Raw genomic sequence first — 1,469 nt, forward strand, 5'->3', positions numbered from 1 at the left:
CACGATAAATTAACTCCTATTGACTGCAAGAGATTTTTTTTTTGTTTAAAAACTATTTAGAAAACATCTCAGTAGCATTATCACTAGCCAAGCCAAAAGAAAAGCAGCAGCAACAGAAATAATGAAGCGAACACAATGGGTATGTATTCAGTGATGTCTGGTGATGTACGTTCATTGCAGGGGGTTGGACTAGATGACCTTTAAAGGTCCCTTCCAACCCAAACCATTCTGTGATTCTATGTTCACTAATCATTGACCATCTCTATGTGTTCACATGCAGGGTATTTCTGCATGTTCTACGAATGGGCTTCATTATTATTATTATTATTTCCGTTCTTCACATGTAGGAATCAAGCTGAAATTAGGCGTTAATTAAGAAATTAATGTAGAAGATAAGCAGCTTGCTCAAGATCACACAGGAAACGGGTGAGGACTGAGGGATGGGAAGTAGGCGTTCCCCTGACCGGACTGTCACGCGGTAGTGACTTCCTACCAACACCTTAGCATTGCATAGGACCTGGAAAACACAAGGCTGTTGTAACGTTTGGAGGTCCTCTTCCCCAAAACTTTGATATTTTTCATGGACAAGAACTTGAGAGAAGATGGGAAGGGAATAGGGGAAAGTATATTTAGGCCCTCACCTCTGCTTCATGGGTACTGGTTAGCAGTGAGAGTGATGGATGGGGCAGTGGGAAGAGCAGGAGCTTTGATGGGTTGATCAAGAAATCCCCATGCAGCAAGTACGTGAAGTGCCTGGCATTCCCAGCAGATGAAGATGGGCAGCACGTGGCTCAGGTGTGCCAGCATGAGGGACCATGCTGTGGCACCACGAGAGCAAACAACCCTGCCACTCACAGAGCATCACTTCACCCCAGAGTATAGACTCCAGGCATCCCCAAACTGGGGGAGGTGCATGCTAGATTTCCCGGTGCTTACCCACCACACCGTGCCACGTCCTTCATCCTCCTTACTGAGCTTCCCACGCAGGCAGGCCGGCTGGGCAAATAGCAAGCGCCACGGCTTACCCCTGTCGTGAAGCAAGAGTTTGAGGGAGGACAGGGAAGAGGGAGGGATAAGTAGGTGACAGTCTAATTAAGGAACGCAGGATAACGCCTCGCGTCGGCAGCCAGGCTGCAGGCATTTCCTGACCGCGGGATGCTGCCAGCTTTTCCATCTCTGAGCTCGCCTTTTAGACGCTGGCCGCGGCCCCGCCAGGCTGATGGTGAGGTGTCTGAGTCCATCGTCCCGCTTGCGTGCATGCGGGGAGGTGGAAGCGGAGGCTTTAGGTTACCTTTTGGCTTGCCACTCATTGTTGGGTGTTTAAACGCAGGTGTCTGCCGCTGTTGACACTGAGTGATAACTGGAGACATTTTTTCCATTGGAAAGAATCTCAAGAATTTCCCCGTTCTCTTTTTATTCTTTTTTTTTCCCTTCTGCCTCATCGTAAGGAGACTGTTACTGGGGGGGGG

Source organism: Fulmarus glacialis, unplaced genomic scaffold, assembly GCF_000690835.1.
Source record: "Fulmarus glacialis isolate BGI_N327 unplaced genomic scaffold, ASM69083v1 scaffold19382, whole genome shotgun sequence".
Lineage (NCBI taxonomy): Eukaryota > Metazoa > Chordata > Aves > Procellariiformes > Procellariidae > Fulmarus > Fulmarus glacialis.